This window comes from Bacillus rossius, chromosome 7 (genome assembly GCF_032445375.1).
Source record: "Bacillus rossius redtenbacheri isolate Brsri chromosome 7, Brsri_v3, whole genome shotgun sequence".
Lineage (NCBI taxonomy): Eukaryota > Metazoa > Arthropoda > Insecta > Phasmatodea > Bacillidae > Bacillus > Bacillus rossius.
The window spans coordinates 65,769,547-65,792,328 of record NC_086335.1 but is presented as its reverse complement, the minus strand read 5'-3'; the positions used below and the strand labels follow the sequence as shown (position 1 = coordinate 65,792,328).

General features: G+C 39.9%; 1 protein-coding gene across 3 annotated transcripts in view; it reads right to left on the bottom strand.

The window, feature by feature from the left end:
- The window catches only part of LOC134534236 (shootin-1), a 45,415-nt gene extending 35,810 nt beyond the window's left edge, over window positions 1–9,605 (bottom strand). Inside the window, exon 1 of one of the 3 annotated variants that reach the window (XM_063372520.1) lies at window positions 9,269–9,605. The gene's annotated coding sequence lies outside the window, so the exon portion shown is untranslated. Of the gene's footprint in view, window positions 1–4,907; window positions 5,126–9,268 lie in introns of those variants that run through there. The other 2 variants (XM_063372517.1, XM_063372519.1) reach the window with 2 other exon arrangements.
- Window positions 9,606–22,782: the final 13,177 nt, after the last annotated feature.

Sequence of the window (22,782 nt, the reverse complement as noted above, 5' to 3'; positions counted from 1 at the left end):
TACAAGCGGGTCGTTACCACAACGCCGAAATACCATAACGCCGAAAGTCAAAATTGACCACTACGCCGACAGCTAGAAAACTGCTGTGTAACACAACGCCGAAATATCAACTGTGTGAATTTGTGTGCGTTTCTTAAATGTACCTTAACGCCGAAATACCACAATCAAACCTAACCTTACCTTACCTAACCTAACCTTTGTGGCAGTCCTGCAATGACATTTTTCGGCGTTAGTGTATTTCGGCCTTGTGGTGATTCTGCGTTGTGGTACACAGCAGTTTTCTAGCTGTCGGCGTAGTGGTCAATTTGGCATTTCGGCGTTGTGGTGCGTCCCCCTTACGAGCTATCATCGAGTGTGTAGTCACGGAGGTAGCAGCTACCAGGAGACGGCACGCTGTCAAGCAGTCGAAGCCACCTTTTGAAGTTACACTTCTTCAGGCGCGTCATGATAAAAAAATTATGACAGTGAATTTTTACGATGCAACTAAATTTTTACAGGATGAAAAAAAATGGCTACATACAAATGAAAATTATATGTGCTTTAAAATCTTATACTTTCGAGACTGATATTGAATACTGGTCCATATCATTAAAAACATTTGTTTATTGTAAATATTAGTGATAGAAATTGTTTATAAACTATTGCCAATGTATTTTCAAGTGTATTTGTATAAATGAGGTTATGTTCCCATTTGTACATTTTATTTGCATTATAAATTATAAACTATTTGATAAATAAATACAATTAATACATTAGAATAAACATTTAGCATATTCGTTGTTTTTGATTATTAATTAATATTTATCTCGATTATTTTAATAAATTAAATACCTAATTAATTTTATACACATGTTTATATTAATATTGAATACTGAGTATTTAATAAGGTAAATATGTAGTGTACGGATAAACGCCAAAAAAATCGTACAAATCTGAAATAACTTTCATTATATGCTCTTTTACGTCCTCTTTTCATAACCGCCTGCGGAGATAAGAAATTCCAATTACTTTTGGAGATATAGAATTTTTAAATTTTAATTATCGTAAAATTTTTTTATAAAAATCTGAAATAACTTTCATTGTATGCTCTTTTACGTCCTCTTTTCATAACCGCCTGCGGAGATAAGCAATTCCAATTACTTTTGGAAATATAGAATTTTTAAATTTTAATCACTATAACTGCACATTCACACGGCTTCCATCATTGTTTTTTGTTTACGAGTATCAATTGTTTTTTTTTATTGGATAATGTTGTCACGTGATAGTTCGTGATAGGCCAATATTCAAATGAACCAATAGGCCGCCTCCAACTTAGGTGAGTTTTTAACGTTTCAAATTTTTATGCTTTAAAAAATTACGTTCGTTCCTACTGTTAATCCTTTGTTCCGGTTTGTAAGGTTAGGTCAGCTACATTATAAATACTTTAAAACCAAACAAACATTAAAATTAATTTTATTATTTTTAATGTCCGTTCAGTTTCAAAGTATTTATAATGTAGCTGACCTGACCTAATCTACCTTTGTCCCGTTTTGTTAGGTCAGGTCAGTTACATTATAAATACTTAAAACTATACAAGTAAAATTATTTATTATTTTTAATTTCCGTTTATTTTGAAGTATTTATAATGTAACTAACCTTACCTAATGGAAAATTTCTGTTATTTAGGCATTCACGCACACACGGTAAAATATAAAATGGCGGCTTTGGAATAATTACATAGGTCTTGTATTGCAAAATAAAAACGGCTATATCTCCAAAAGTAATTGGAATTTCTTATCTCCGCAGGCTGTTTTGAAAAGAGGACGTAAAAGAGCATATAATAAAAGTTATTTCAGATTTTTGAAATTTTTTTGACGCTAATCCGTACACTACATATTTACCTTTAATAATTTTTAAAATTTAATTTAATTCTTCCTTTACCAACCTTATTAATAATATCACTCTACTTACTTTTTATTTTATTTATATTAATTATTTGCACGCAAAATTAAAGTCAGTTTATTATCACGCCAAGTATAACTTCTAACGCACGTACGTAAGAACACGAGCACTTTTTTTTTTACCTCATCATCGCCAAACTGCAGCGCCCAAAACTTTGCGGAAATATTGCTCGACCATTTCATGATGATAAGCAAGCACGGATGAAAATTTCCGTCGCTGAACAGTCACTTCCACGAAAAGCAATCCTTTAAAACTGTTTACTACGCATAACCAAAGCGTTTGTGCGTCCGGCTCCTGGCGCAGATCATCAGAAAGAAAATAAAAGCAGCTTCACCCGGTATTCGCTCGCCATGCAGACGTGTTTGTGAAGAAAGGAAGAGACAGACTAGAGTTCATCTAAGTTAATCTGAGCACTTATTAGCTCTCGCAAAGTGTTTTATATTAAAATGTGGAGCCAGTTATACCAAGTAATCATAATCAGCGACGAGCTCATCAAATCCTCAAATCCTGATATATCACAAAATCCTTGCCCAATTTGACCAGTCCGTTCAGGACGCGTTCGCTTCCGCGCTTAACCACTGCGATTGGTGTTCTAACAGTAGACGTGTACCTGAAAGAAACACAAGACGAAGCTACAACAGTTTTGACGTGATAACGTCTTATAAATCGATGAAAGCCGGCTGCACGCACGAAAAAATTGTCACGTTCCGCCCGAGCCGAGCGTGCAAAAATCGGTCAACCACCGTGCGAGAAAATCTTCTATAACATCACACAGGTTAAGGCGGGCTTTTTAACTAATTGTTCGTGATTATATTTAAATAATTTATTTAAATTAAATTTGCAAAAACTGTAAATAATATTTGAAAATTAAAAAGTATGCAATATTTCGTCAATGTTTTTGTATGGCGTTATCACGTAAAATTATTGTCCGTAAACCGACTTTAGACAAACCCCCCCCCCCCCCCTTTTTTTTTTTAACTCTCAACTAGTCTCGAAACACCACACGTACGTGCCCCTACTCGGGAAGCGACAGCAGGTGACGCGAGGGCGCGCCGCCGGCCTCTGGAACTCGTCCAGGGACTCCTGGTGGCCCTGAAGCCCACGGCCCGTCGAGCCGGACAAGGACGGCCCCGCCCTGGGATAGCTCAAGCTCCTTGTTCTGTGTCGCGACCCACGAGGGAGAAACTCTAATTACCGAGACTGAGACCTAGTTTTTTGAAGTAGTTATGGGCCCGTCCGCTAGATAGTAGTTTTCATAATATACTGCTGACATAACTACATTAATTTATTAGAAGTAATGTATAAGCTATTGTCAGGCAAACAAACCAAGTGAAAATTCACTCTATTTAGGTAGCCACTAATTTTGTGGTGTGTAATACGAGGGTTACTTTTTTTTTCAACCTCCGATCGGCTGTAATAAAAAAACTGGAATGAATTGGGAAATTATTTTAATGTCAAAAGAAACGTACATCTTTACTCTATTTTTCCACATAATCACCGTGCAGATTGAGGCATTTGTCGTACCGATGCACCAGCTTTCCAATACCCTCTGCATAAAATGATGCCTCCTGCCTATTCAGCCACGTTTAAACAGTGCTCTGCAGTTCATCATTGGTGTTGAAGCGTCGTCCTCCAAGCCACTTTTTCAACGTGGGGAAAAGGTGATAGTCACTCGGTGCCAAATCCGGACTGTAAGGAGGGTGATCAAACACTTCCCATCTTCAACTGAGGTGTGAGTTGGCCGCTCCACATGGTTGGTGGAAGGGGGTAAACACTACGAGACGTGTCGATTCGTGTACGAGCGATTAGGGTATCGATTAATGGGCATGCCATGGAGAAATTAAACTGTAATCACACTGCAGGGCACTGTTAAAACGTGGCTGAATAGGCAGGAGGCATAATTTTATGCAAAGGTATTGGAAAGCTGGTGCATCGGTACGACAAATGCCTCAATCTGCACGGTGATTATGTGGAAAAATAGAGTAAAGATGTACGTTTCTTTTGACATTAAAATAATTTCCCAATTCATTCCCGTTTTTTTATTACAGCCGATCGGAGGTTGAAAAAAAAATAACCCTCGTACAATGAGTTCTTGCACCTCCTACTCCTTTATTTATTACATGACGGTTTATTACAAAACAGCATTAAATATTTTCGCATCGATTAAATTAGTTTTACATAGGCAGGAGGTAAAGGTCCCTTGGATCAGGTACTCCAAAGCAACCTGCAAAGGACCTTCGGACTGTACTCATTAGAGCACTTGTTTGGAGGTTCATGCAAACAAACAAAAAAATAAAAAGTTTTACGCCGCCAAGGAGATAACTTAATATAACCAAAAAAACGTATTATGGTTTCAGTTTCCACTGTAAGAGTCGCACTTCTTTATTTCCCTCCTTGTTCTGTGTCGCGACCCACGAGGGTCCAGCATCTGTCTGGAGGCCCCGCTTCCAGCACCTTACAATGCCTCGCGTCGAATACAGTCGTAGGGTCGTCAGGTCACCGATAACCTCGCCAGCGCAGCCGTGCTGGTTCGACAAGTTGAATGACACGTGTTTTCCAGCAAATATTTTGCACGCAGGACCGGGTTTTTTAAAAATATCTTGGACGTTGGATGCGATCAGCCAATCAAAACCGTGTGCAGAGAACAAGGGAATGACATCCGTTTCCGCCACAACGAATCTTTAAAATGGGCGATTAACAGAGGTTACAAAAGTGAAATAACAAAAATAATGTTGATTGAATGACGTGTGCGAAAAAAAAAAGTGCATTTAGGAAATTGTGTTTCTGTAACTTTGTTTCATTATGTAGCAAATATTTTCTGAATTTAATTTATGCATTTCAAAAAAAAAAAACCCATCCCCATTCCCACTATCGAAGCCCCAGACCTGAGCGTTGCACTTTTCGTTATGTTCTGTGAGTCACCACTTCGACTTATCCTACAGGTTTCATTCCAAAAATCAATTTACCTTGTAACCCTTTCCCCAAGGACACACTCGCCTGCTCCTCCGCGACAGAACGTCGTGACGCGACGCGACGCGACGGGAAGCGATGACTCACCGCGCGACACGTCAGGCGAGGTTAGTCAGGGGCTGGCCGTGCGTGAGTCCCCGAGGTGAGTCTGGCAGCGTCGGGGAGGGGGGCAGACTGCTCGATACACGCCACGCACGATAAAACACGTGACGATTGCTTCGGCGCAAGCGGGACTGATGTGAAGTCGCTCGCGCTGATATCTTCACACACGACAGCGCTATTGTTAGAAACTCGTCTTCTTGGAATCAAAGGCGTACGCAGATTCTAAGGTAGGGGGGGGGGAAGGTGGGAGTTTATGGGGGACCATATCTGCCGTCCTGATATCCTAACATTCTAACATTCCCACAAACAAAAAGGAAAGGAACTGAGAGCTAACAATGGGAAAAGCTGTTCATCACCAACCCACACCCACTTTTTTTTTTCTTTTTCACAAAATGAAATCGTGCGTACTAGTGGTTTTGGTGATGTGTAACAGCTTAGCTAACGGTATACAGCGTTTGGCAGGAGTAATTTCGTGAATGGAACGGAAGTCGCAGGGAACGGAAATGTGTGACCAACGGTGCTGCCACCTATTGTTGAAGTGTCACAGAAATCTCGAAAAGATGGCGGACACGCATGATTCATCCCTATCTATTGCTTTCGTGAACATCACAGAATTTACACCGCACATAGGTATTAAAAAATAAAACTTCATAATAGTACAAATATCCTTTAATACTGTATGTTATAATTCATAATCATAAAATACGTTAGAATCCTGGCATTAAAACCCTTAGTTAAAATTTCAAATGTAGAGATAGCGCTGCGTTCAACCTATTGTATATATAAAACAAATTGTTAGCCTAGATATATTCGACGCCATGAAAAAATAAAATAATTTTGTGATATAATTTTTACTGTTAAATCTCAGTCTAAATCAGCTCAATGAGACTAAGGTTGGTTTGTAGGAAGTATTTACAGGCAGATTCCAGTCGTTTAAGCAAAAACAAATAAATAAACGCATACTTAGTGTTATAGTATGTCTTTTAAAATTATTCAGATTAATATTTTATTTTTAATAAATTCTATGTTATATTTAGAATCCGAGTTTCGTATTATAAGTCGATCGGAAAAATTCGCGGATTAATTTAGCGATATGCTAAAATAAAAATAAGTATAGCTTTGTACCACTTTTATGGTTGGCCCAAATTTTATCTAGAGAACTGTGAGCCAAAGAGAAACCCTAAATCGATAAATTGCCGAATTACGCACAGCCCACTTGAGACGTCTCACAAGTCAGCAGCCAATGAAAAGGTGATATTTGCCCGAGTATACAGAGGACTGTGTAGCTTATTCTGAAGGTTATTCAAACCGCGAATTTTTCCACTACTTATAACTAAAAGATTATTTTCAACACGAGTAATCCAATGAATTTGTTCTTTACCCATGTCAGAGTACTGAAAGATTCACGCTTAGTTTTTTTAATTTTTTTTATTGGGCTTTACGTCTCGTGTACAGCGAGTTCGTTACAAAGGGCAACAACCAACAACTCAATTGAACGATAGACGGAATAAATCGCCTACGGCCTACAGTAAGGAACATTCCCAGTATTTGCCTCTTTTTATTTTACTTGTTTGTCTAGTTTCCTATTTAATATATTGACAATGGGAAAAGACAATTAAAATTTTATTAGCATGTTAATTAAAATGCTGGTCAATACCAATTTCAATTCATAATATATGTATTAGAAAACTTAAAAATATTATTGCCATGTATAATAAATTACACTATTCTATTGGAAACTTATTGTATGCATTTATAAAACTGACCAGGGATAATTTATCAGGAAATAATATCAAAATTTCTTAAGCTACGTGAGGGAAACCATCGTCGAAATTTAAGTTCTAGATTAGCTTAAAATTTTGTTTGGAAGAGTTAATTTTTCATGGAAGGGCATCCATAGACGTAAATAGCCCAGGGCACTTCAAAATGTAGGGCTCAACACTGACTGGATAGAAACACCTCCTCTTTGCAGTGTATCTTACCGTCAGGTCGCCACACGAATAAAAGTTTGTACGGCAAGTTATACCACCGCGCTTCAAGTCCTCGAGCCAATGGCGTTCGAGTCCGTGTGCAGGACCATGCAATTTTTTTTTTTTTTTTTTTTTCGCTAAACAGTCGCGAATAGTCCAGTTGCAAGAAGGTATGCCCACGCCAGCAGTTTCTTCCAGTTTACCTCCGCACTGAATTATTGTGATTGGTGTAGAAATCGCCATGCACCTAAAAGAAACTCACCCAATCACGAAACACAAACGACGCTACGGTGTATTTTATTTTACTTGTCTCGAAATCTTTTCGCGAAATATACATGCCCCTAAATATTGGCCAGCTACACCAATTATACTAATATTTTCAACAAAATAATTTAATCCCAGCCACAACGTTTAGATTAAAATACGAAATTTTATACTTGTTTACTAACACACGAATCTATTACAATACTACTATTTTTTTAAAGTGATTTCTTAGGTACGATTGCCTCATGTACATGAATGTGTATAAACCTTTGTCATAAACATATTTAAGACTATTTTATGTAATTTCATGATTATTAGTATAATACTAAATGCAGATGATTTTGCAGTGTTTTAATTACTGGAGTATTATATCAAATGTAAGACCAAGTAGTTTATTTTTTTAATTATGACGTTTGTTTATTTCTAAGAACGCAAGACGTACACATATTTTGTTTACGGACATATTCTTTTGTCGAAGGTTGTAAGTCGCAATTCTGACCAAAGTATGATACATAACTTTCTGTATTTATCAAAATCGAACAGCTCAGTGTGCATGTTGTGACCAAAAAAAAAATCACGGAGAAGCCCTACAGCCCCTTGAAACTGGGGACCCCCCCCCCCCCCCAAGTCTTATAATCATTTCAGACGAATTCGGTCACAGCCTACACGCCTATGCGGCTTCCTCGACCAATGGGCATAAGCGGAGACAGAGTTCACACTACAGCAAAGAGAATGCTACGGTTTTTATGTCGCACACCCCCATACCTAGAAAGTGTAATGGAGAAGGGGGGGGGGGGGGGGGGGGGGAGGAGGTACGTGGTTCGAAACATCAAAAATTCAAAATATTATATAAATAACTAAAACTGCAGACTTCGCAAGACGAACAATAGTGGAAGTTATAGTAATGTTCGTAATGAATAAAAAAATACGGTCTTAATTTTCTCGTTCATAAATCTTTTTACGAACCTTGCAATACATAATATCATTATAAATAACTACAGTTTCGTATGAAATATTTTTCGTAGTATGTAATTAGTACTGATTGACTAGTATTTGCAGTCTAAATAGTAATTTAGATTTTTACGTTAAGTCTCATGAACAGCATTATACCACAGCTTTTACGAACTACAAAATCTGCTATAACCACTGTCTAATTATAGGCCAACTACATGATTACACAAAAAAAAAATTGAATTGATAAATTAATAAAATTTGCACACTACATCCTTTACAAACTCTCATGCACGACTGCAGTTAGAAACCGCGTGTTGGAAAACAATTCCAATACTTGACACATAAGCACACAAAATTAGGAAAACATTTTTAATCCTTCACAACCAGCAAAGATTTTGTGATAGTGGTACCACAGAAGATACTGTATACGATGTGAGTACGTACGTACTGTATTTACGTAAACCGAAGTCAGTGAAACCTGTATATTTCTTGTAAATGATATTTTTTTGTAAACTAAATGTGAGAAATCTTCATGGCAAGAGGTTTACTCTCTACTAATAGTTCTTAAGGCGTGCTAGTACGATAATTTGCAAATAATACCTTTTCTTCAATGTATAATTTAATATTCCACAAAACAAGAAAAATGGCAACCCTTGACTAGTGAAACCAGACATTAAATTTATTTTCATAGTTCTATCACGGGAAAGAACAACAATGAATCCATCAATTAAAATGCAGTAAATAAAAAAATACAATTTAATCATTTCACACGACAAGTAAAGTTTATCCTGTTTGCTATTGTTTTATTTTATTAATTTATCATTATTTAGAGAACATCTTAAAACATCTGAAAAGTGCGTATTCGGCACTGCATTATTATTACTACGGTAAAATGAAAATGTTCGATGGTCTCAACAAATCACAACAAATAATTTTTGCACATGGTACTTACCTTTGACACAAAGGTGTTAACGCTGCAGCTAGATGTAAACAAATCCAAACATACAAAACATAATAAAGAACATCAAAAAAATATTGCATGCATGGTGATTGTTTAGTTTACTAACCTTTCACAATCCAAATATATTAATTTTTAAATAATTTTACGCGTGCTGACGAGAGGTGGTGGTCAACTGAGACACCACACCCACATGTGTTTCTCGTTTAACAGCCAAAAACAAACTGATGCATTCTGGGATGAGACAAGTTTCCAAGAAATAAAGAAGAAAAGGGGAAGAAGGAGGGAGGGTGTATTCAATGTAGTAAATTCATAGTCATTTGACACTCACTCGCACATTAAAAAAAAAAAACCACATTAATTGGTCACTGAAAGCACATAGGAGAAAAATATATCAATGACCCTCAGAGCAGCGAATAGCAAGTTTAAAATAAAAATCGAACAATTTTGCGACAAACCAACATCTTGGCTGGACAACACGAGCAGAAAAATCGATTGTGTATATGAATCGATACAATCGAGTCTGATAGTTTAGTTGTTTTAAAAATGGATAGATAGCGCAAATACCAGCGTGTGAAAGCTTTTTTTTTACAGCTGATTGTTGCGCCATGTTGAATTTACGCCCAAAACATTGGCTGAAGTGTAGTGAATGTACTGTAAAGACAATTTAAAAAATTATGTTTATGGAATATTATTTTTAAAAAATTTAGTTCATAGACGTTATCGAACACCACTTTCGAAATGTTATGAGCGGAACAAATTGCAATAGTGAGATTTAAAAGTAATTAAAACAACGTTCATCTCCTGACAATTCATAACTCAATATAAGAATATGCTGCTTTTTTAATACAAGAAAAATTTAAGGGCAAATATAGGAAGCAAAAGAAGCCATATTGGTTTCAAAAGGTTTCACACCATTAATGTTACTTAAAATCGTTATTATTAAAAAAAAAATTGCCTACTTAAAGGCATAGATAACACCTAAAGAACCAACCAGAATTTAACATATTGTATTTTAACAGAATTATTGAAGTTGCCAAAACCATAACTTAATTTAAATTACCAATGACTTCAAAAGGTAAATGTTTATAAGCAGACAATTAAAATTAACTTCAAAACGCTCCATTCAATTATATGCTAGTCTTAGGCTTGAACGAACTATATTTATAACAAACAAGGACAGTAAATAATATGTCCCTTTCTACAACGACAGGAACGGAGATAGATCACATAAATGAAGTCAAATCTCAGGGATCAGGTTCTACAATATCACACAGACGAAGGCGGGCCATTACGGATTAGCTCGGCAAAACTGAACTCTTCCCTTTAGGTTTCTTCAATCGACTAATATAAGTCAAGTAATTTACTGTGGTGGTACCATGTTTATTTGTTTTTCAAAAACATTTTAAAAAATTTCAAGTACAAAAAGTATCGAGTTTTGTATAATTACTTTGTTGTATTTTTATTCCATAATAATGTAAATCATATCCATGCTATGATCTTGGAGCATATGTGTTTTTAAAATGTAATTAATATTTCTTATCCTTTAAATTCAACCTCATTGTATGCCATTTGTTACTACTCCTTGCATTTTGAAAGCAGCAGACACGATTGTAAAATGTTCCAGGAGATCTGTCTCTATTTCTATGTCATGGTAAAGTGGGCCTAATGCCTAAAAACTGTGGAATCAATATTGCATACATTAATCTCATATTTCTTTAATATTTTAAACTAATATTTCGTCCTTATTTATAGGCCGGGAACAAAATAGGAATCTTTTCTCCTAGTATTTTCCAAAATAATTTTTAAATAAAGATGATATTTTCATGAATTTGAATGGTCTAATAACAGTAGTCAAAAAATATATATTCTTAAAAAATTTCTACAATAATTTTAGTTTAAATTTTTTATAATTATCACAAAAGAAAGTTTGAAATAATAATATTAATTTTAATAATACGCAAAACGAAATATCTAGTAAAATTTGTAGGACGCCATATTAGATTCAGAGTTAAAAATTTAAAAAAAAAAAAATGAAGAGTACAAATGTTGACTAAAGTAAACAAAAACATACCAGCCTCATACTAGCTCTTTGCAGTAGAGTGGCCATAAAATACACTCAAATGAAACTCATTGCGCAACTAAACCTGACGCCGCGGTCGGTGCTCCCTCTGAGAGCACAGGCCGCTATGTGTCCTCAACACCTGAGCCTGTGCTAGTGCTACGAACACGCCCGTCCGTATGCCTTAGTGCAGCGCCTCGAACGGCGTGACGTCAGTCACAGCCAGCTAAATGCCCAAAGCCGGGTGTGGCAATGTGCATCAGGTGACTAGTGCACATGTAAATCAATTATCAAACAGAAACTAAAACTTTTAATAAGTATAAAAATTGTGTTTAATTAATAAATGGTTGTGTCAAATATTTCCGCTCACAAAACTGGCCGGCATCGCCTTCCCGCGCTCCGTCGTTTTTCCCGCGGGTTTTCCAACTCTCCCTGGCCCGGTTGCCAGGGAGAGTCGTCAATCGCCATCCAGCACTCGCCAGGGCCGGCAGCCCCGCGCACGGGGAGCATCCAACTTTCGCGCCAATATCCACGTTTAGCATCAATAGGTAATTATCTCCGAATCTTCTTTCTACAGCTCCCCGGTCGGCCCTAACCGGCCATACGAATTGTCGTGCGGTCTTTAGTTAAAGTGTGCGACCCGACTACGGGTCTTTTAACATACTACGTAATTATTGTGTTTCAAGGCAGCCCACCGTGGTGCCTGCGCATCACGCCTCAAGATCTCCCCACGGGGAGTTCGAAATTTGCCCACGCAGGGCGGCATTGCGCCAAACGCGTAACTCAATTTACGAACGCCTCAATCCCTGGGACGTGCAACGGACGTGAACGAGAGACCACGCTGGGTCCCGTCACGCCTGTTCCCAGTTTAAACGTGGCCCACGCCACTGCGAGAACCAGTCTCGCGTCACGTGACCATCAGAGGTCCACAGGCCGAATCCATTCCGAGCCCGGGATGCGCTCATAATTATTTTGTGTTGATTGTCATATTAAGATTAGTGTGTGCCGTCATCATTACGTCTGTACTCAATTCAGTGTTATTTGTAAACTCTCTCAAACATTAGCGGATTCTCATGTCAAGTGTATTTCGAACTATTACGTGCCATGAATCAGTCTTGCCGCGTCACGACCAGCCGTCACCGTAACTCAGGATAGCCTGCACCCCTCGCTGGGGTAGTCTTCGGAACACCGCGAGACGTTAATCAGTGCCGCCATTCGAGGGCCGTGTGGGCGGAGTGAAGGTTGACGACGATACGGCCAGCCGCGTGACAGTGCCTTGTGCGACTAGAAGTTTTGTAACGTGTGTTACCAAAATAAAATAATCAAAGTTACGTTTGTATTTTACTAATACGGCGTCCTGGGAGGCCATAACAGTCCGGGGGGGCCTTTGTCGACACGTCCCTGCCTGCAGCCACGAAGCCAGGAACCCCGCCCTTGAGACTAAATTTCCGTTCTAACATTTTAATTAACGTAATTTCTGGACAGGCAGCGGGGACGGCGTCAAACCTCAGTTTCACTCCCTTGAAATAATTTCGGCGGTTTGCTCCCCCCTGTCTTAAGGCAGTAAATTGTTTTCTCAGTAAATATTTTTAAAATTTTCTTGACTAATGGGAAAACAAAATTCTATAGATACCAAAACATCTACACATATTTATGTATGTATGTGTATATAAGTATATGTGTGTGTATGTGTGTGTATATATATATATATATATATATATATATATATATATATATATATATATATATATATATATATATATAGACGCCGTCCCCGCTGTCTGTTTTAGAATTTGTGAATTTAAGCTGTGGAAACTTAGGATGTTACTCGAGGGCGGGGTTCTTTGCCTCGTGGCTTCAGGCAGGGACGCGTCGACAAAGGACCCCCCGGGCTGTTTAGGACACCCAGGACGCCATAACGATTAAAGCAGAATTCCCCGGAAATACCCCACCGAGGGTTACAGGCTATCCTGAGACTAGTGGTAATGGAGATAATGGTGCGTGACACATCTGGAGGCTGCGAGTAAGGATGCGCCGGACGGCGAAACAAATGAATGACTATGACTAACTAATTATAAATTGACCTAGGTGAAAACTGGAGTTACAAAAAAATACATGGCGACTATCTCCGCACCTAGCATGCCCTTGGCATAGGTAAGAAACACACGTGACTGATAGCTGAAGTTAAGGATAGAATTAGTACCGTAGGATAAAGTATAACATGGGAGTGTTCTGCAGAACGGAATGAATCGGATACAGAAATACAGTTCAGGTTAGATTAACATAATTACCAGAGTTCGTCCTCGTAGTGGCTTGGAGACCACGAATGCTGGGCGCGGGCGGCGGTACGGGGACACGGAAAACGAACACGCAACCGCGGCACGTCCTAGGAACTGATTCGTTATTAAAACTCACTGTACACGTTTAGATCTATGCCGCCCCGTGTGGGCAAAGCTTAAACTCCTGGCAGAGGTATTACAGCATGAAATGCAGGCACATCGGCGTGATACCCTTAACAATAGTAATTACGTATTAAAAGAAACTGCTCATGACTGAGCCACACACAATTAGTAAAGGTCGGCGCGACACTTCGCATGGTCGATTTAGGGTATAAATGATATTATATTAATTTATATTCCTATTCAAATGATAAATCATGAATTTGATGGCCGGCCGTGGAGCGGATGAAAACGGATTGAAAAATTGACCTATGGATACTACATGTTGGTGTTGGCGCGAAGAGTGAAGGCTCCACGTGCGCGGAGCTGCCGGCCCTGATGAATGCTGGATGGCGACTCACTACTCTCCCTGGCAACCCGGCCAGGGAGCGCTCGATTTCCCGCGGAAAGTTACGGAGCGCGGGAAGTTGGTGACAGCCAGTTATGTGACACAAAAGCATCTAAATCAACATGTATTAATTATTTAGTAATATTAAAGACAAAAAGTTTTAGTTATTTCTCTTAATTATAATTGCATGTGCACTATGTTCCGATTGCGCATCGCCACACCCGGTCGGGTGCGTCGCATAACACAGCCATCTGTAACTGGCGTCATGCTGTTCGGTGCAATGCCCTAACTCACTCTTCCTTGCATACGCGGGCGTGTTCGTTACCTTCGTCCTAATCAGGTGTTGAGGACACATAACGGCCTGTGCTCTCAGAGGGAGCACCGACAGGTGGTGTCAAATGGCCCCCCCCCCCGCCCAGCCACAACGAGGCTGTTCTGTGCCTCAACACCTTCACACACTGGTTAACCTGGGGCGGCTGTCCATGGGGTGGCGTCGGGTACCTGTGGGTCAGCGTCAACGGCAGCCGAGGTGGGCGGCGGCGGCATCGCGGCACCTTCAGTGGCAGGCGGCAGTGCGTCCAAACGGCGCGCGTGGCGGGCGGCGGTGTAGCGCCTTCAACGTCAGGCAGTGGCGCGCCCAAGGTGGCAAACATGGCGGGCAGCAGCGTGGGGCCTTCAGCGGCGCATGTGGCGGGTGGCAATGGCGCACCCTCAGTGGCGTGGTGCCTTCAGTGGCATGCATGACGTGCGTAGGTGGCACGCCCACAGTGGAGTGCGTGGTGGCAGCGTGCCCTTGGTGATGTGTGTGGCGGGTGGCAGTGGCACGCCCTTGGTGACGTGTGGTAGGTGGCGTCGGGTCGACTCTGATTGGCTCGGAAGGTAACTGATCCCACAGAGAGAGCCGCAAAATCGTCGTTTTGCGCCGCCGCCCTGTGCCAGCAGCTGTGGGCGGCGCCATCAGAGTGGTTCCTCCGGGTGATCTTCTGTCATTGTCGCCTCAGTGGTCGTTTTGCCCTCTGGCGGATGTGGCCGCACGGCCGTTTTGCACCGCGTCAACCCTCCAAGAGCCTTCAAGGCAGTTGGGGGTGGCGGCATCGTGGCTGGAAAGTCCATCTCGGTGCCATGTGCCATTGCGTCGGCAACCTGGTGGTCTGCCGGACTGGGTCGCCATGTGGCTGTTTAACGACGTGCGGCCGCACCAGTCGCTCGCTCAGGGGCTGGGGGTGGCATCTTCGATGGTGCCGGAGATGGTGTGTTGGATCCGCTGTGGCTCTGCGTGTGATCGGCGACCTTGCTGCCTGCCAGGCTACATCTCCCTGTGACTGTCTCGGTATGCACGGCCGCGCTAGTCGCTCTTTCAGTGGCTGGGGGCGGTGTCGTCGGTGGTATATATATGTGTGTGTATGTATGTATATATACACACATACACACACATATATATATGGTATATATATATGGTGTATATATATGTGTGTGTATGTGTGTATATATACATACATACATACACACATATATATATGGTATATATATGTGTGTGTATGTGTGTATATATATACATACATACATACACACACACACATATATATATATATATATATATATATAGAGAGAGAGAGAGACTGCTTATCGCCCTATTTTCAGCACCATTTACTGCTGTCGATGGCAGACTGGGGAACTACCATTCGAGTGAGAGAGCTGTTTTGAAAGCTTGGTTGGCAAAATAAAGCTGTAAAAATATTAGTTCTAATGGAAGAAAGTTGTAAGTTGCTTCTGAATTCTCTCAAAATGTAGGTTTTTCTCAATTTTACAGTTATAGTATATATTACATAAAGATGGAACGAGAATAATAATGCAAATACAGTAACATTGTAATGCGATGTGTATGTACGAAAGAACCTCATTCATTAAAAAAAAATTGCTAAAAACAATAACAGATAAAATGTTTACTAATTTCTTAAATAATACTATGTTTTTCAGTGAGTTTTAAACACAAAATTATTTTTAATTTAGGCATCCATTCATCTATGATTACTGCTGAAATGAGATTTTATAATAAAATTATGTTGTACCGCTCTGGGCAGTAGTCGAAGGCTAGGTCCCAGTCCTGTTTGTAACACATCGCAGTTCCAGCGCACACATTGCAGAGATGTGGAAGAGCCAATAGCTGACTTTTGCCAAAGGAGGGGTTGGCTTGGAGTCTTTGAAGTGGGGGAGTGTTATTTCCGAGTAAATCAGATGGATATTGTTGCAATTTATGTACCAAGTTCTTCCACCCTGATTGTATGGATTGATGCATTGGGGAAAAAAAACTGACAATTAGTGGGGAATTCGCATACACAGCATATGCATTTAAATTTTGTGGAGTTGATTACAACTGCCATAGCTGACCGATGTGACTCCACCCTCCCTGATCCCATTACTTTATCTCTCTCCCCTTCTACCTCTACACAGCACACATGTGCATTCCATCATGATGCCCATTTCCAAGCTTATGAACCTATCGTCTTTTGTCCTTCTCGTTGTGATTCGGATGCTACTCATCCCGAAACCAGCACGCCAACACAGCATCCAGTTTACAGACATTACTATTGCCCAGCAGTATTGTGAATCCTCTTGCTACTATTGCATCAAAACACAGTTGCCACCTCCTCCTTCCCTGGGGTTGTAGCACCTCAATAGCTGCATCCAAATGCACTGTTAATAGAAATCAGCTAGACAGATGATGTGTCGTATGTGTTCCGATGCAGTCATTAGTACTTTAAAGCACAACTACACCACATCCAATGCCACCAGCACCCAATCCTGGGGTATTGCTGCCAAGAATCGACCGAATGGTTTGTGACTTGGTATGTACTCGATGCCAGCGTCACGAAGTTCCACTACACAAAGACATAACTAGTTATACTGCAATGTTGAGTATGCCTTTCTGTGTCCAGAACAACAATAGTCGCCGTGTTCGCGAACCAGTTCCAGTTGCATTTAAGACCTTAAAATAGAAAGAATAATGGATAGCCTCGCGAAGTGTATTATACACACACACACACACACACACACACACACACACACACACACACACACACACACAAGGAAGGTAACAAATTTCCTTCCAGCAGGCGGAATTATCTATACGATACGAGATCAAGCGAGATCTCCCGAGGATGCGGGGATTCAGATATTGTCGACAAATGTCCGTTCGATATTCACCAGCAAAAATCGACAATATCAGAATCCCCGCATCCTCGGGAGATCTCGCTTGATCTCGTATCGTATAGATAATTCCGCCTGCTGGAAGGAAATTTGTTACCTTCCTTGTGTGTGTGTGTGTGTATAATACACTTCGCGAGGCTATCCATTATTCTTTCTATTTTAAGGTCTTAAATGCAACTGGAACTGGTTCGCGAACAAGGCGACTATTGTTGTTCTGGACACAGAAAGGCATACTCAACATTGCAGTATAACTAGTTATGTCTTTGTGTAGTGGAACTTCGTGACGCTGGCATCGAGTACATACCAAGTCACAAACCATTCGGTCGATTCTTGGCAGCAATAAAGTACTAATGACTGCATCGGAACACATACGACACATCATCTGTCTAGCTGATTTCTATTAACAGTGCATTTGGATGCAGCTATTGAGGTGCTACAACCCCAGGGAAGGAGGGGGTGGCAACTGTGTTTTGATGTAATAGTAGCAAGAGGATTCACAATACTGCTGGGCAATAGTAATGTCTGTAAACTGGATGCTGTGTTGGCGTGCTGGTTTCGGGATGAGTTGCTGGTGAATATCGAACGGACATTTGTCGACAATATCTGAATCCCCGCATCCTCGGGAGATCTCGCTTGATCTCGTATCGTATAGATAATTCCGTCTGCTGAAAGGAAATTTGTTACCTTCCTTGTATTGTTCCCCGCCCTCTTCTTCTGCCATTCTTTCACTTATCTCTGTTCGCAAAAAAAAAAATAATTAATTTTTGCGATAAGAACCTGACAATAGGTTTGAAATTCACCCATGAATGCGAATTCGACTCTTCTAAACCTCCTTCTTTTCTTTTTTTTTTCCCCGAAAAAAAAAAATACTCCAACATATTTCCCGTGTAATTTCCGTTTTCGCACTGGCTATCAACGCACGCGTTTTCCTCTCTTTCGTTCGGTTCTTCATTCTGCTGATCCGTCAACACTGCGCTTTGTCCATGAAGGATATCGCGACAAGTGATCGGGCTGTAAGAAGTTACTCGCGATAAGGATAAAAAATATTTGTGAGTAAACACGAACGTCGCAATCAAACTCGTGGGTATTTATTTAGACAAAAGCCGGAATTACAATAGTCCGTCGTCTCCGTCTGTCCGTCATCCGTCCGCCGATCACGTTACTTGCAGCCAATCACATTGCCCGAAAAATTCCATCGGTCCTTCTGTCAAAAGCTTCGTCACTTCATACTTTTGGCGGATGGATAGATGAAATTATAACCTCCAAATGGGTGCAAATTTTATTATATTATAAGTTTTTGAAGTTTGTTTAATTATTTAGATGCTTACATATTTTTTTTAAAATTATGTTTTAACACATTGGAAGTTTGTGGTTAGGAACAAAAATCGTCCGATTCATAGAAGTGCAATTAATTAATTACGCATGGTAACTTTGAAAATGTTGAAAAAATAAAACAAAGTGTAAAATATTGAGTTTAATGAGCTGTAAGTGCATGATTGTAAAACTAATCTAATTATACAAGATAAATTTTCTCCAAAATTTAAGTTTTCTCGACAGTTGGCAGCATGTACCAACGGATAATATTATGACGGAATGTTGTAAATCGCTCGGTGGCTGACAGACGGACGCGACGGGCGATTGTACGAGTAATTGGTGATTAGGCATTTTTAAGTAAGATCATTTATTATTAGCTACTGTAAACATTAGTAATCAATAAAACTGTAATTGAAAGACTTAATTGGGCTATCCCTTACGAATCCAGTAGTTTTCCTCACATCATAAATCTTAACAATACTTAGGTACTAGCCATCATCAGACGTTATCGAGCACCATTTCCGCAATGTTTCGGGCGGAACAATATGGCAATTGCGGGGTTGAAAAGTAACTTTAACCATGTTACAGCATGCCGTCTCCAGACAATTCCTAACTCCATCCATGGGTCTATGGATGCCGGCGAGTTGTTGGTCCTACCTCGAGGAAATATGGTTCTAGCAGTCTCCCTCTAGTCATATACCGGCTCGAGGCGGAGATGTTAAACTATATATGAAAAGAAAAAAAAAATAACAGTGCGGGAGGAACATGTTGGTTTCAGGATCGTTCAGATTATCGCGAATCTATCAAACTTGTAGATCGATTGTACTTAATAAGGTGATCGCAGCAGTTGTCTGAGGTTGCTGGGCTTGAGTGTTCTAGCCGCGTCGAAGGCGACGATTCGATCCACATTTCAGTAACCATCTCCAGCGATGTATCGATCAAAGAACTGTTGCCTTTGGGGCGTACTGTCTCCAGTACTGTGATGATGGAGTTGTCGGGAGTGCCCCACGCACGGTTGGAAAAGGGGGGGGGGGGGGGGGGGGTGTTGTTTGTGCCAACATGTGGACAAGGTTCGCAGACGGCAACAGATGAAAGGGTGCTCGCTTGCATGAGAGGGGGGGATTGTCTCCATGGCGAAAGGAAATGGGGTCTCACTGCCTAGCAACAGGTGAGCTGGGAGCTTGGTAGGGGACCGTTTTTTCCCCCCTCTCCCACAGGCACTAAACAGTTGAAGGGGAGGGGGAGAGATCTCGCAGACGCCACGTGATTAGCGGGAGATCCTGGGACATCCTGCTTTAGTCGTCGGGTGCTTGGAAGAGGGCTCGGGACGCGAAGCCGTCCATTAATGAAGGGGAAAGGGATAGAGGGTGGCTTATTTCGCTATTATCCAGTATGTTTTAAAGCTGAAGCCGTAGCTTTATATTCGAGGAAAATCTTCTTACTCTTATGTAAGACTTAATGTTCCGTCCCACACGAAAAGTTGGTAGGCCTACATCTGATTTTGTAAGTAGAGTTGCTTATCTCTAAAGAAAAATTACGTACATTTTACCTCATTAAATGTCTTGGATTTGATGTTTGGTATCAAGTTTTGCCACCAGATATTTTCTAAATTTGATTTTTTTGCGAGCTGTGAAACGCTAAGCAAGTGATAATTACGGAAACTTGTGCGACATTTTACATGTATTACACTTAGTAAATATTTGTTGAAATATCTGTGAAAGAAAAAGAAAAGCTAGAAAGCTCTCGTGTTAAATTTATGCATAAATTGCCCTTGAATATCAGTATTGTCGAGATTTATATTTAAAAAAAAAAACATGGCTTGTGTCAGCAAGCCTTAACCATAGGCAATCTATGCATTTGACGTTTAAATTTTTTTGCATTAACTTTCCGACAAAAATGTTTATCGTATTAACACTGTGAAACCTTATTGCCACACGTTTTATCACCTATGCATGATTCTAGCAATAAAAATAACTACCTTTTCCTTTTTATATTCTATTGTTATTCTTGACAAGTTATTGTGGTGAACAGTAATTTTCAATTTTTAGTTCACGGCAGCCCGGTTGTAAATTAAGGGTGTCCCAGTTATTCAATAAATTCATAGCGGGCTGCCAGCAGAAATCGAATGGAGCTGGCGCAGCCTGCAATTAACACGGCAATTAATGTTTTCGTTCCATTATGCTTGTTTACGCGTCACGTGTTTATGCGCGTTATTAGCGCCGTTTTCGTTTCTCAGCGCTTGCGTGTCAGCTTTGAATATATATACTGTATAGAAGTCGCCAGCCCAGGTTAAAAATTCTAATACGGTTTTGAGGTAGTTGGTTAATTCACGGCCGCAATCGCCACCATCTCTAGGGTCATCGACTTGTGGTGGTCCCTAGCGGACAAGTGTCGTACTCTTCAAACACCCCTTCCCCCTCCTGTTGAACGACGTTGAGCTGCAGTGAATGATGGATGAGGGGTGCGGGGAATGACAGCGGGCGACAGTGCTGCGCCCTAACGGGTAAATAACAACTAAGGCGATACAGGGCGCTACGGCAGCGCACTGCAGCGGTGAAGTTCCCAAGCTGCTCATTATACGCTTATGAAAAACGTAGAGTAAATCCTATCCACTCGCGACTTCTATACAGTATATATATTCAAAGGTGTCAGTGTTTTACTTTCATTTATGTACGTAAATAGTCATATACTGTAAAAAAAAAATTCGTGGTTTCCTAAATATATAATTTAATATACTTAACTATACGTTGGATACATACATTGCACAAGAACCTATGCTATCTCTCATTTGGTAAATTTACAATACAATATAAAGGTTAATATTCTTAAAATTTTTTATAGAACGTTTAGTAAGTAGGGTTTATAGATTACTGATACTATTAGCCCCATAAGTGATAATTATACTTAATCATAAAAATTGGTCTCGTTAAGCACGTTACTTACACAAATGTCTCCGTTCTGAATCTGACACGTTTGAAACAAAGTAATATATTAGCTAACACACATTGAACGTAAATTAAGCAAATTAAAATACGTAACACACTTAACACTCCCTATTTTAAAAGTATTTAAATACCTAGTGATTCAGGTTCGAATCCCACTCAGATTATTTATTTAAATAAAATAATAATAAATAACTAAAAAAGGACTCGAGTATTGTTATTATGATACTTATTTAAGAAATGATAATTACTATTAAATTATATATATAAATAATTCAATGTGACTCAAATAAAAAAAGAAGACAATCGTAATACTCGGGAGCCGATCTTAGTGTCTAACGCTCGCTAACCACGCCTCTACACATGACAATGCATTCTGTCGAATATTTAAGGCAGAAGGTATAAAAGGTAACGATCTCATGTAAAATTATTATGTACGAGGTTGGCAATTATATAAAAGTTTGACTCTATCTTATTGGCTATAAAAATAGTGTTTTTATTATTTTTATTTTCTTGTTTTACTTTTTGGAAGATTATCGTAAACAATTACTTTTAAATTAAGAAAATTGAAATTCTTGATTTCTATTTTATCGGGTGAGGCCTTCAGAAGATTTCATACCGATTTTCTCATCTCTATATACCTAGATTTCTATAACTCTCAGTATGCTGTCAGCTGATATCATTTAGCCTTAAATAATTTTTTAGTCCCAACAGATGTCATTGGTATGTCAAAATTACGTTAAAAATTCATTACCTAGCTATGACTTACCAGTGATGTCAGACATGTGTTCACTGGGCAATGCACGGTTTACACAAATTAAACTTTTCACGCGGTCAATTTTAATCCACTTACTGCTGCTACAGCATGTCGGTGACGCGAACTCGCAAGATTTTACCCATCCAAAAAATATTCCAACACGCACATGATACAGTCAAGTATATACGACGTATTAGTGTAAATACGCGTGTATACATGCACACAGGCCGCTGCGCGTCGCCAGTCTGGCGCAACACGTCACTAGCATGTCGGTGACGCGAACCCACAAGTTTTGCTAAAGACACGTTCACTTCAAAAATTCTTAATATGTGTGCTTCTATCATGTATGTTTATATTTTGGCAGCTGGGTAATAAATAGAGACCGGAAAAATTCGCGAATTCATTTCGCGATAGGATAAAATACCTCAGTGCTGCCTCTGCTATTGGCTCACAACTCACCTGGATGACTCTGGGCCAATGAGAAACGCCCAACCAAAGTTTTATAGAATCACAGGCTGCTACGTTGGAACGTTTCACAAGACAGCAGCCAATGA